The 13,905-nt window shown below is 34.0% G+C and overlaps 1 protein-coding gene across 2 annotated transcripts in view; it reads left to right on the plus strand.

The window, feature by feature from the left end:
- LOC114327335 (GATA-binding factor C) overlaps positions 1–13,905 on the plus strand; it is a 361,986-nt gene that overhangs the window by 50,861 nt on the left and 297,220 nt on the right. The gene's annotated exons all lie outside the window — the stretch shown is intronic.

Raw genomic sequence — 13,905 nt, forward strand, 5'->3', positions numbered from 1 at the left:
GTTGAATTTAGTATGTACTGTGTTTCATTATTTGACCAAGAGGCACAGTTTTTCGCATTATGATTTAGATAAGCTCCTAGGCCTGGATCCCGCGTACCAAACAAAGTTTATTAATAGTAAGCTGAAAATTTGTTAATAGCTTAACGGTATCTGTATCTAGTTGGACAAACTTTGATGTACGGGAACACTGGAACTAGAGATGTATCAAGTCAAACTAGTTTGATTTTATTCAACAAACTTAACTTGAAAACTAAACTTTTTTTGTAAAAAAGTTTGACTTGACTTGATTTCGATATCTTTAGGTTTGACTTGAAATCAAACTTTTTCAAACAGTTTGAAGTTTGAATATCATATTGCGCAACGTGTTTATTTCCATTTCTAATTGAGTTACTGACTTTTATTTTGACTTATTTGGATAGGTCTGAATCTGTACTCTGCTACTCCTCAAATTAGTTTGTAGTTCATATAAAGAAGTATGTGCTTGGCTTGTTTATTACGTTCGTTTTGAAGTGCGTGCTTTGTGAAATAATATCTTCTCTTCTTCTTCTTTTTATATAGACATTACTCTGTCTGTTTTTCAATGTGCCTCCAGTAAGTTGTCATTCCATCTTTTTCGTGGTCTTCCCACTGATCGTCTTCCTATTGGAGAACCGTCTCTCGCCGTCCTTACTACTCTATTTGTTGTCATTCGGCTTATGTGGTCATTCCATTCTACTCTTCTGCTTTTCGCCCAGTTATTAATGTTGTCCACCTTACATCTCCTTCGTATATCTGCACTTCTAGCTCTATCCCACAGCGTCTTACCATCGATTTTTCGCAATGTTTTCATCTCTGCTGTTTCTAGCAATCTTTTTGTCCTTTCTGTATCAGGTCGTGTTTCTGCCGCGTATGCCATTATTCGTCTGATGACTGTTTTGTAAATTCTGCCTTTCACTTCTTTTCCGATGTTTTTATTTCTCCATATTCTTTCATTCAGGCAATCTGCGGGTGTGCTTTATTCACCTGATCTTCCACTTCTGTTTCGAGCTTTCCGTAGCTGCATAGTGTGATGCCTAGATATTTAAACTCCATGACTTGTTCTATTATTTGACTCTCCAGCTCTAATTTACACCTTATTAGATCTGCTGTTATAACCATGCATTTAGTCTTTTTTGGGGAAATTAACATGTTAAATTTTCTAGCGGTTATATTAAATTCGTGCAGCATACGTTGTAAATCATCTTCACTTTGAGAGATTAGTATGGCGTCGTCTGCATAGCAGATTATTTTAAGTTGTTTTTCTCCCATTTGGTATCCTTTTTTTGTTTTTACTTTTAATAATATCTGAACCTGAATATTTTTCGGCTCAGAACAAGTACCAGATCAAATTGAGTCTGATTTTGAAGGCATCTCTTCTCTTCCACTGCAAAAATTAAGAGAAAAAAATCTGTAGTTGAAGTAGAATTAATTAAGAAAAATAAATATACTGATTTATTTGATATTGCGGCAGGTGATTTCAAAACAATGAAAATTGAAAAGTACATACTTGTATTATGTAAAAATAAAGAACAGTGTTATAAAATGACAATACGTGAACTAATTCTTTAAGACGACATTGCAAAGTTGCAAAAAATTCATTAAACCTAGTCTATCAAAAATGTAATATTTTGTTGTTCCTTCATAAATTTTTGTTAAAAAAGGGGCCGTTCAAGTATCGTAGTAACACAATTTTACAACCTCTTTATCCCATCTGTACCTTTTCATCTTTTGTTGTGAAGAACGGTCCAGCTATTTATTGCCAACATATGTTACTGTGCTTGATCTTTTAGACAAATTTTAAGATTTTTTCACTTGAATACTATTGTCCTATTGTAACATGAGCGGAGCGTGAGGGGGCAATATAATACAATTCAGGGGTTCTATGTAAAATATAAACGAAAGTTGAAAAGTTGGGCGATTGTGATTTCGTAGTTTTTTTATTTAAGTTAAAAAACAATGTTATGTAACGCGCTGTTCGCAGCTCGACAACCCTTTTTGGGTTCTGGCTTGTTCTAGGATTTTCCGCCATTCTGTTCTGTTCCTTGCTTTGTTCTTTCAATTGGTAATCTCAAGTGTTTTCAGGTCTTGTTCCATGTATCTAAGTTTGGTTCTTCCCTTGAACTTTCTCCCTACTGGTGTTTGCCTCATTATATGTTTTGGTGTTTCGGTCTTCCAACATCCGTTTAACATGGCCCATCCAGCGCAGACGTCCGATCTTTAAGGATGTTATGACCTCGGGTTCGTTGTATGTTGCGTATAGTTCAAAATTATATCTTCTGCGCCATAGGTAATTTTCTTTCGCCCCCTTATAATCGCTTTTCGACAGTGTCCATGTCTCTGATTCATATATAAGAACCGGTTTTATCAGGGTTTTGTATATTTTGCATTTGGCTTTTCTCGTGATGTTGTTAGATCTTAGATGTTTAATTAGTCCATTTACTAACTTGCGTTACCCTCCCCCAACTTGCGTTACGTAATACTTTAAAGCTTCCTTAGTAGATTAAATTACACTTGGTATGATAAAAAAACTGTCCAACGAATTCTCTGTTTTAATCTAGTGACACTCTAATATAAAAAAGTTATATTGATAAAACGAAACTTACCAGCAAGCAATTCTAAGCATACATGCAGGAATCATTTTCAAAAAATTTACTGTATTTGATTATAATCGCTTCCTGTATCAAGATACTTTTAAGTGGCACTCATTGTAATATAAAAAGTTTTTTTCAAACTCTTTCAAACTAGTTTGACAAACAGTTTGAATTTTCAAACCTGTACGATTGACCAGTTTGACTTGACTTGAATTATTTGTCAGAAGGATTGACTTGAGTTTGACTTGAAATTAAGTCAAACTCAAGTCAAGTTCAAACATTCAAGTCAAACTTGTGCAACTCTACAGTGGAACAGGGGAAGATTTAATTATGTCCTGAAAAGATCTACTGAGCTGCAATTATACCACTCTACTAAGTTTCTCAGCCAGGAAATTCTTCTTCTACCTATGGATCTTTTCCCCTTAATTTTGCCATGCATTAAAAGCCTTAATATCTCATATTTCGCACCTCTATTAATGTGGCGCAAATATTTCAGCTGTCTTGTTTTGATGTCATTTATCTCCTCGCAATCCTTTTGTAGCCTATTCATAAAGACCTGAAACTTAAGAAACCCCTACAGGAAAGAGTCTAACGGGTCAAATCATACGATCTCAGTGACCAGTTCACATCAGCTCCACGTGATAGGACCGTGCTCTCAAATCAAGCATGCTGAATATCCAATGTGGCATAATCTCGGCTTATGCCACAAGGAAACAAGGTTTCTTTTGGTATTGGCTCCGTGCGTCTCCCCTCTACTTACAGTCACGTGACACGCTGTCAGATTTTGTCAGGACGTTTTAACATTGAGTCTTATGGGATTATTTTGTTAAACTTGAATATTTTATTTTGTAGTGATAATAACCGAATACAATTGTTAGAATTCATTAGTTATTAATTTATACTGTAATTTGTAGTGCAACAAAAATATTTTCTTTTTCGTTAATAAAGATTTATTGACATAAACTGCGATAGTGAAGTTATGTATACAAAATCAAACTGATAATCAATATTGGAAATAGAAGAATTTATATCAGATTAAGTGCGTTTTTATTTTCTGTTTATATTAATACATAATATCACTAGCGGGACACGGCATTTTTTTTAAATGTCTCATTTCAGCATACACAAAGCGTCCTGATAAAATTTCAAAAAACCGCCACCATGAGCAAGTCGGTCGATTTTGCTTTGACACTTTGTTAACGCTCAGAGCGAATAGGTACAATTTGACTCATTAAAATAATCAGTAGAAATTGAAATTCATTACATCATTTTGTGCCTGTTATTTTAGGAATAAGGAATATCAATACCTATAAACTTTAGCGGATACGGAGGTAAATATCCACTATTCTAGATGATTTTAAATACCTAGTTTCGCTAGAATTTTTGTGTTTTCTTCGTTTATAAATGCGTATCTGCTCCAGCTGCTTTATCTTCTTAATCCATTCAGAGCCTGCACTATATCTGAAATTATAGATTTTGTTTAAAATTTGTGTTTGATATTGGTTACAAAACGAAGAATTTTGTCATCAAAAAGATCAGATTTTTACAGATCACTTAATTTATACCACTTAATTTGATGAACTCTCCTCAATCATAACAACACCAGTCACTCCGTCGTCGTGCCGGTATTCGAACTCACAACCCTTGGATCCAAAGGTAGCGTTTCTCACCACTGAGCCACAGACGGGTTATAGTATTTCTATTGCGTTTTATAAAAGTAATAAATAATAAGTTTATAAACTGCACCATGTTAAAATGAGGCACATTCTTGCGTCGCCTAAAAACTATTATAAATAAATAGTTCTCATTTCGAATACAATCACTGGCATAGAACAGAACTATTTTGCCAGTGTCAAATTATATATTTATATTATACCTTTTTATACAAAAGCAACCTTTAAAGGCTGGCAATTACACAACAAATAATTCATTGTAACGGCGCTATTAAGCAAATAATGCAAATTGCGACCCAGTTTATGATAAGTTTCTTTATTGGCAATAATGCTCTTATAATAACAGATTTTTTACTAAATACGCGGTCACAAAGGCTTTCAAAACAGGAAGGAAATCTCCGATAAAATCTCATTCGCATCGTGCAACCTCGCATTTTATGTCGAAACAAATGAAAACAAAACGCATAGTTGCCAAATGAATGGGTTCGGAGGTAATAAGTAAATACTTATGACCAATGGGAATGCTTCGCGCAGTGGTGGCTCGTCGCGACTTCATCAACATCCAATATGTTTCATCTCAATTATTTATATAAATTTAATATTACAATTTCTTGGGTAGTGTTGTTATAATTATTTTAAATTTAATGATTGGCAGAATTAATACCACTTTATATCATCGCTTTATATGTTCAGCAACTAATCGTTTTTTAACATCTCTATATTGTTTTACAACTGTTATCGTACTTTATCAATTAGCACGAAAGGTCAATAATTGAAGTAGGTAAAAACAAATGATTGTAGTATTATACTATTGTTTCTAAAAAAGGTGGTTTTAAGAAATGAATATCTACCATCGATCAAATTTTCGTACTAAAGATGTTACAGAGCAGTACACCTACGAACAATAGCTAAACGTGAAGCTCCTGTTTATAGACTTCAAGCAGGTATATGATACAGTCGTAAGGAAATAGCTATTTGTATAACAAGGGAGGAAAGTGCTACTTTTCCTCAAGAGAATGAAGTTTACTGCCCGACGCGTAGCGGAGGGCAGTAATCATTCAAGGGAGGAAAAGGCACTTTACTCCCATGTTATACATATGGTTTTTCCACCTTCCTCAAATAACAAGTCATTTTTTCATTTTTACTTAATTTATTTATGTAACTAACCAACAAAATTTATTAGAACTAAAACTAACAAGTAGGTACAATATAACTGTCAACTGTCAAATATAAGTCAAATTATTAATGTAAACATTGTTAAATCAGAATAACAATTTACTGTTTTTTACCATTCTGCAAAATAAAGAGTGTTTTTAAATAAACGTTAAAATGTATAGATACTTACGTAATAAAAAATAGATAATGTACAGGGCGTCAATAAGTTATATTTCATGATTTAAATACCATGACGTCACTTTTACTTTTCCTCCCTAGGGAGGAAAAGTACAACTTTGCTCCCTACAATCAGGTCCGGAAAAGTATACTTTCGGTAGAGGTAGGTGGAAAAGTCTTTATCATGCACTTCGGTTAATCGGGATACCGCTGAAGTTTGTCAAACTAGTGAAAATGACACTGGAGAGAACAGAAAATCGAGTAGAACTGGAGGGTAGCCTTTCAGAAAAGTTCAAAAACGAAGTGTGAAGCAGGGAGACCCTTTGTCAACTTTCCTTTACAGTTGTGTGCTATGGGCAATATCCAGGGAAAGCGGGATCAGAACGCAAGGTACGATCCATATAGAAGAACTCAGGTAGGTACCTACTTGCATATGTAGACGACATAATATTGATAACAAGAACAAAAAGAGAACTGCTAAGATTATTAAATTTTAACCTTTCTGAAAGAAAAGCTCTTTTTGACTATTAACGAACACAAAACAAAATTTATGGAAATGGGAAATACACTAAATGAAGAACAGGTTTTGAAAATTAGAATAGATAACGATGGAAAAGAATAATGTTTCGAGAAAGTGAAATAATTTGAATACCTAGGTGTAACTGTAACGGAGAAAAGAGATAAAATTGAAAAAAGAATTGTGAAGGGAAGGCAAGCGGCTGGAGCATTGAGCAAATTTTTAAAAAGTATTCTTATCTCAAGAGCAGCAAACTTACGGTTATATAGTACGGTGGCCGTGATACAACCTACAGTACTGTATATTAGTAAGTGTTAGGTTCTGAATAAGAGAGAAGAAAATGCGTTGGAAAGATGGGAAAGGAGCGTGTTGAGGAAGATTTTCGGTGGTGTGAAAGTGGGAGAGAACGAATGGAGAAGAAGGACGTTCAAGAACTGTTTGGGAAGCCAGTAATCAGCCATTTGGTTAAAACTAGAAGACTTAACTGACTGGGACAGGTGGAAAGAATGTCAGGGGACCGATGGGCGAAGAGTACTTATATTGTTAAGAGGCGAGGGAAGAAGAATAAGGGGTAGACCGCGGAAAAAGTGGCTGGATGCAGCCAAAAAGGATCTACAAAGAGCAGTCGTTGTAAATTAGAAGACATCTGCCCTGAAAAAAGTAAAGTGGAGAAAGACCGTTGAAAAATTTCAAGCCATGGGTCCCTGAGGCATGCGTTGCTGTTATATTATTATATTATTTCTAAAAGTTAAATGACATAAATGCATACCTATGTCGTTTGTTGTTCGTAAATGCATTGATTACATTTCTTTTTCTATTTCTTTTTCTTGTCCTCTTTGTTTTTCATTTATATCCTTTTTCTGTTCAATGTAGTTTAAACAGCCGTGGTCACAACTTATTTCATAGTTTCTTCTCTTATACATACGTCTCTTGATTCTTCGTTTCTTGATATGACTTTTTTTGTGCTCTTGTGTAGGATGATCATCATGTTATTGTCTGAACAGAATTCAAGAAATAGTTTTCCCCTATTTTTGGTCCTTTTACATCGTTCCATTTTTCTGTTTCTTTTTCTACTCTGGCATTGATATCTCCTATGATTATAATTTTTTCTTTACAATCATTTACTACTTCTTGAAATTTGTTCCAGATCTCGTTCTGTTTGTTTTTTTTGTCGCGTCTTCATCACGTCAGGTCCATAGCATATAATTAGGTTTGTAATCGTTTCCTTTGTACCTATCGCTATTTTTATTTCCATTTCTACTCTAAGTATACGCTGATTGTCATATATCCAATTCCTTACTTTATTGATGATATTTTTCTGTACCATGTATGGTACTCCTGCATGAACTCTCTTTTTTTCTTCTAGTCTACTATATTAGTAAGTTTGTTTTCCAAAATCGTGGATCCTCTTCCTTTTCTTTTTGTTTGTGATATAGCTACTACTTACTTCCACTGTTTTTTGAACTAGCTAAAAATCTATCGTATGCATAGGCGTAACCGTAACCAGGGGGTTCTGGGGGTTGTAACCTCCCCCCCCATTTGGTTGTACTTTGAGCTCTATACGCTTAACACCACTACTATTACATATCCCCAGTGATCATCTAGTACCTGTAACCCCCCCTTAGGATCTTCCTGGTTACACCTCTGATGGTATATTGTATAATATATTAATGGGTGCTACATCTCAATACGGCAATAAACAGGGCAAATGTAGATAATAGCAAAATAACAATACAATATATCTGGAAATATGCAAAAATAATGCGAAGCAGTGCACCAGTAAGTGGAAAAGAGAAATCAACATTAAGGTTTATGATCAGATATACCTAACAAAGAAGAGGGATATTAAAAGAGGCTAAAATGTATTAAAATATCAGAAGCCATATGCATAAGAACAGACTTGATAAAGAGTTTTGTCCCAAGCTGAGCCTAGAACGACCAAAAAAGGTAAAATGGGTGGATGTGAAAATAAATGAAATCCAGTATGCGATATTCATATGATTTTATGGAGAGCGGCATATTAAACACAACAAGGCATGACTTCCTGTTTTTGCTTCTGCTTCCTATAATCTGTTCTTGTATAAAGTATAAAGTAAAGAATATAAATTTTTTAATATTAATACTGCCTGATATTCATATTAGTCATAGACAATAAAAATTTAGTATTTCGTAATTTTAAATAATCTGTAGGCTTCTAATGTTTTTGTATTTTTGTGACCTGTACCATGTTTTCTCCTACAGCGCCGTCACTGATCCGGTGCTCAAATAAATAGACCCTAGATAATTAATACGGCCAATGAAATGTTCCAATGTAATTATTTTGTGTATTTTTACGTAGAGTTTTTGTTTGTTTGAGTAATGGAAATGATTATATATTTCGAACGCAGTTGGCAATCTGATAACCATTAATTTTGGTGATTTCGGTGATTTAAATCTTGTACCTCATCATTTGAATTAATTAGAAGTTGCAGATGCGGAACACCGATACTATCGGTACAGGAAAGTACGGTATAGACATGGTAGGTTGGTACATTCCTGTTGAGTTAAAGATGGTGGTTACTTGGAAGTGGGTATGGGAGTACGTATTTTCTATAACGGTTCGACGATTCTTGCTCGATCCGACGAAAATTGTATGTATTTTGAAATTACAAACTGTAAAGATCTGGAAATGGCGTAGATCGTGTTTTTATGAAATAGTCTGGCCAATCAATAATTTACTTTTAAATATATGCAGTCCAATTTTAATTTAGTTTAAACTGTCTAAATGTTCAAATACTTATTATTGACAAACTATTGGAGCAAAAGCTCAAAAAAGTATGATGTCAAATGGAATTGTTTCACATAACATGACATAATCGATGATCCTCTTATACCGTAAGGTGTCGAGGTGTCTTCTTTACTCGTTATTCTCTGCGAACTTATGCCACTTTGTTCGGTCCCTAGCTAATTCTATGGCTTCCTGCCACGATTTTCCTCTATTCTGCAATATTTCCATCACACTGGTATTCCACGTTTTCCTTGGTCGGCCTCTCCTGTTTTTCCATATCGGCCTCGCTTCCATGTCACTTTAACCTGTCTGCCGTCGTTCATTCTTTATCTTCCAGAATTTTAATTTGAGATCGCATTTTTTCATTTTCCCTCCTTATTTCTTTTATTTCTCCCAGGCTTTGCTTCCATTCATTTGTCATTTCTTTAATCAGAGCTACTAATTCTTTTCTCTCATTAGGCATTTCTTTCATTTCTTTTGAAAGTTCTTTTATTGTTTCTAGCAATTCGTCCATAATTAGCTCTTACAGTTAGCCAATGTCTAATGTAAAATATGTTGCCTATCAATTGGTGCTAAATATACTCGCAAATTAGGCCTTTGGTATGTGTATGCAAATTACTATACAGGTCTAGTGTAAAATGTGTTGCCTATCGACCGGCGCCAAAAATTACCCACAATTCTACCTTTCGGATGCGTAATTTTTACCAATCGACGTCACAACACCTTATATTCACACAATTTGTTAACTTTTCGTCCTTATTCGATAGTTTATTTGTTCACTAACACTCTCACTGATAAGTTTTAGTATTAACTTTTTCCCTAAAACACTTTTGTAAATTAAAAAGCTCGTTATTATCCGAAATTTGAAGAAAATAGCGGAGCAACTAATTTACAATGTTTATCGATACAGTGGCGTACCAATCTCTCTGGAATTGTTTCAAGAATTGTGTACCCTGAAAATACTGAAAATGGATACCGTCTTAAAAAAAACATCTCTTAAAAATATTATAAAGAAAAGTATGTATGCCATGACTGAAAAGCTAATTTCAATGGATTGATAGAAGTTTCTGTAGAGCACTTTTGTCCATGTTTACATGAATACTCCTTGGATGGCCCATCGGCACAGCAATTTATGTTTTGTACCTAACTCAATTTGGGAGAAGATATATGGGTCTTATAACATAACACTTCTTAAGAGGTTGTACAATTTCTAATGCCTTGTTAAGCTGTTTCGTTTTTCGGTTATGTTTTGAGTTTTAGGTTCGCATTATGTAAAATATACTTCTGGTTCTCACAATTGTATATTACGAAAGTACTTATATTCCGTCTGGTCGACTCTTCTCTATGCAGTTGAGACATGGGCCCTTAAAACATCAACCGTAAATTAGATGCCTTTGAAATGTGGATATGCCGGAGAATCCTCAAAATTTCATGGACATCGCATACCTCAAACGAAGAAGTGCTCCATAGAATAGGCAAGGAAAGAGAACTTTTCAACACAGTGAAAGTTAGAAAAACATCATACCTAGGCCACATGCTGAGAAATACTAAGTACCAATATGCTCAACTTACAGTGAAAGGAAAGATCGTGGGAAAGAGATGACTAGGAAGGAAAAGACTATAGTGGCTCAGCAACATCCGACAATGGACAATGCTAAATTTTGAACAACAACTTGAAGCAGCTGAAGACAAAGAAGAGTTTGCAATTGTAGTAGCCAACCTGCATTGAGAAGATAGTCGGACAAACTTTGATGTACGGGAACACTGGAACAAGGGAAGTTTTAATTGTGGAACAGGTCACAGGTTTCGAACGTCAGACTACGAAAACGTCCCATTACGTTACTCTTTCATTAAACTCTCATGCAAAAATCAGACTGCTATTTACCACCAATATAATACCTGTCATTTGACGTGTTCTACATGTTGGATTTATTAAAATGCCCAATATATTTGTCTGACAAACATTTTTTCATATATTATATACAGTGCGCTGGAATAAGTGTTACCCCCCTTATTAACTTATTTATTTTTAGCACATAAGCAAAACGCTCGGACAGGTCGATTTTTAAAATAATCATAGTATATTATAGCATCAATGTTTCGAACTTTCCGTGATCCCTCTTCAGGTGATAGGCACTTTGATTTTTTTAAATGGGAAAGTACATCATGTGACCCCTCATTTAAAAGCTTTTGAAATACTGATTACAAAAATGTATAATACTTTAATCCTTTTAAGACCGTAGCCGCAAAATTTCTTTCGAATTATTTTTAAACGCATTTATTTCTTTCGAATCCTGAGAAAACTAATAAGTATTTTTGAAAAATTTAAACGCAGAATGAAATATTACAGTATTATCGAGGGTCGAAAGTCCCTGAGAACTTCTATAATGATTATTTTAATAAGTCACAGGGGTTAAAAAAAGAGAAAATTTAGTCTGATTTTTAATTTCAAATATATCATTCAAAAGAAACTTTTTGTTTATTCTAAGGGACTTTCAGCTCTCGGTAATAATGTAATCTTTCATTCTGCGTTTAAATTTTTCAAAAATATTTATTATTTTTCTCAGGATTCGAAAAAAATAAATGCGTTTAAAAATAATTCGAACGAAATTTTGCGCCTACGCCCTTAAAAAGGATTAAAGTATTATACATTTTTCTAATCAATACTTAAAAGCTTTTAAATGAGATGTCACATGATGTACTTTCCCATTTAAAAAAATCAAAGTTGTGCCTGTCACCTGAAGAGGGATCGCGTAAAGTTCGAAACATTGATGCTATAAATATACTATGATTATTTTAAAAATCGACCTGTCCGAGCGTTTTGCTTAGGTATATGCTAAAAATAAATAAGTTAATAAGTGCCGGTAACACTTATTCCAGCGCACTGTATAAAGTTTGCTATTCAATAAACTTAAAAACAACCTGCTAGTTTACTCAATCATAATCTTGTCAGTATGACTCGTTCCACAATTAAAACTTCCCCTGTTCCAGTGTTCCCGTACATCAAAGTTTATCTGACTAGACACCGTTAAGCTAGTAACAAATTTTCAGCTTGCTATTAATGTGCCTCTGCAATTATTAGAATAAATATGTCAAAATGACGTTTTGCAAATTGGCAGGATTAAATTTCATAGAAAGACTTACAATTTTAATTTGTTTAAATTGGGGCTGTAAAAGTCGAATTTTTAAAATTCGAAATTTATTTTAACACCCAAAATATTCATAATTTACTAAAGGTTTTGTGCACATACGTTGATATTTTTTGATAGAATATACTGAAATTCTAGTTTTAAACAACTCTACAAATTCAGCTTATCGGGCTCACCGACGAACCTTGGTACGAACGTCAATGAATATTGGGACCATTTTCTAGAAACCGAATTAGTGTAGGATAGAAAAGGCAAGATCTGTATTTCAAAAAATGGCTAAGGTATCCAAATGTCATGATTTATAAATACCCACACAACTCAGGTTACTATGATGTGTATCTTCCATATACCTACTATTGTACGAAGTTGATTCGTGGACCATCACAGACGCTACCTGTAAGAAAATTGAGGCTTTTGAGATGTGGCTTAATCTTCGAATTCTGAAGATATCTTATACCATCCAGGTTATTAATTAGGAAGTCTTATTAAGAACGCAAAAAAGCAAAAGAGCTGTTTTCACAATAAATACATCAAAAATCGAATTCCTCGGTCACATAATGAGAAACAGCGAAAAATGTGGATTGCTGCAAGTAATTTTACAGTAGAAGGAAAACGCGGACCAGGAAGGTGGCACAAATCTTTTCAGAGCGGCAGTGTGTACAGTACATATTGCCATGATGGTTGCCAACATCCGAAACGTATATGTACTACAAGAAGAAGACTAGCTCTCTGAAACCAACTAAAGCCATTTTTGTGCCATTTTTTTAAAGTCAATAATCGACTTCTGGGCTAATTTTCTACGTATATTTTTTTAATACTTACGCCAAAATTTACCCTAAACATTGACTAAGAATTATCTATTTCGTTACGTATTTATTCTCACCACCTAGAACTAACAAAACATCCATTAATTATGCAATTCGCAGAGTAATACAAAGAGAAAACCCTTTCAAACGCAATTGCCTTTCAAAAAGCCAAAAAGCAAAAACCACGTTTACAGTCATGTTAATATAATGGTTTTATTATACAATATCGATTTGGTCCTATTGATCCTCCACTCTGGTAGGAACAAAGCGCTAAACAGGTCGGGTACAAATGTAAATTCGTAATCAGCAATAACGACAATCCGTGTACAATGTAAATCCGCCGTTAAAAGTATTGCTTTTGGAGCGAATTCTCACTTCGGCGATTTAAATTTGTACATGACAACAGATGTAGAGTCATTTATCAAAAACTTTAAACTTTCGTGTTTCCTAGTCAAAATACCAAGGAGTTTGGCTCTTGATATTTATTTAAATACAGAAACTTGGTTTACTAAATGTTACACTTAAATAAAATTTAATATAGGATCTAAAGTATTTCACGCAAGTGTAAGTTTAATTTTGTTCTTGGTCTTGTGATTCCTTACAAACACTCAAGTTTCTGCAGATTATTGAAATTTATCTAAAAATAGGTATAAAGTATAAAGACTCCTGGAAAAAAACATTACCCCTAATGGTCTTATTAGTTCTAATATAAATTGTTTTAAAAGTTTGTACAAAAAACCTATTATTATTAAAATAAGGATTAAATTCTGAACGAAGTTTTTTAGTATTATTGAGTCTTAGGTGACGTTCTGCAACAAATATTCTTGCGCATTTGAAAAATCCGAGTAATATGGCTTTTTGATAAGTCCTATAATAATGTTCACCAAGACAACTGTTTGGTGTTTTTTCTCAAGGAGTCTCTTCGCACAATGACACCAGTAGTTAAGACACCTTCTGATCAATTGAGAAGGATTTGTACCTTCAGATCTTTTTTGTGATTATTTTAATTTTGTTTATTAAATTTGTCAAACTAATAAACGTTTTTCTCTGCT

Source organism: Diabrotica virgifera, chromosome 2 (assembly GCF_917563875.1).
Source record: "Diabrotica virgifera virgifera chromosome 2, PGI_DIABVI_V3a".
In the NCBI taxonomy this organism is placed as follows: Eukaryota; Metazoa; Arthropoda; class Insecta; order Coleoptera; family Chrysomelidae; genus Diabrotica; species Diabrotica virgifera.